Raw genomic sequence first — 892 nt, 5'->3', positions numbered from 1 at the left:
CGTGCGGGATCTAGTTGCCCAGTTAGGGATCGAACTCAGGCCCCTTGCATTGGGAGCGCAGAGTCTTAATCCACTGCACCACTAGGGAAGTTCTGAAGGTGATACATTTTTAATGTGTATTTTACCACAATTAAAGAAAAGAAAGAAACTCTGTCTGTACCCATTAACTGTCACTCTCTACTCTTCTTTCTTCCAGGCCCTGGCAGCCACTAATCTACCTTCTGTCTCTATAGGTTGGCCTGTTCAGGACATTTAATATAAATGGAATCATACAATATGTGGTCTTTTGTGTTTTGCTTCTTTCACTGAGAATTAGCTTTTAATATTCATGTTGTCATGTGAATCAGTCTTTCATTTTTCCTGAATTGTACTTTTTTTTTAGCCATGCCACGCAGCTTGTAGGAGTTCCCCGACCAGGGATTGAACCCAGGCCACAGCAGTGACAGTGCCGAATCCTAACCGCTAGACCACCAGGGAACTCCCGTCAGTCTTTCATTTTTTATGACTGAATGATATTCTAGTATATGAATATACTATATTTTGTTTATCCATTCATTAGTTGCTGGATATTTGGGTTGTTTCCACTTTTTTGTTATTGTGAATAATACTGCTGCAAATATCTGTGTACAAGTCTTTGTGTGGACATGTGTTTTCATCTCTTCCGGGTTAACACCAAGGAATTGAATTGTTGGGTCATATGGTAATTCTATATTTAACATTTCAAGGAATCATCAAAATGTTTTCCAAAGTGGCTGCACCATTTAACATTCCCACCAGCAGTATATGAGTGTTTCAGTTTCTCCACACCCTCACTGACACTTGTTGTAGCCTGTCATTTCCATTATGGCCATCCTAGTGTGTGTGAAATGGTAACTCACTGTGGGTTTGATTT

At 39.9% G+C, this 892-nt stretch overlaps 1 non-coding gene across 1 annotated transcript; it reads right to left on the bottom strand.

Annotated features, from left to right (window-relative positions):
- Positions 1-405: 405 nt before the first annotated feature.
- Positions 406-477, bottom strand: TRNAD-GUC. Its single transcript has one exon. It is a non-coding gene; the product is annotated as a tRNA-Asp (tRNA).
- Positions 478-892: the final 415 nt, after the last annotated feature.

The sequence above is a fragment of the Monodon monoceros genome, unplaced genomic scaffold, assembly GCF_005190385.1.
Source record: "Monodon monoceros isolate NGI ecotype Baffin Bay Population unplaced genomic scaffold, NGI_Narwhal_1 Super_Scaffold_21, whole genome shotgun sequence".
Lineage (NCBI taxonomy): Eukaryota > Metazoa > Chordata > Mammalia > Artiodactyla > Monodontidae > Monodon > Monodon monoceros.
This window is presented reverse-complemented; position numbering and strand designations above follow the sequence as displayed.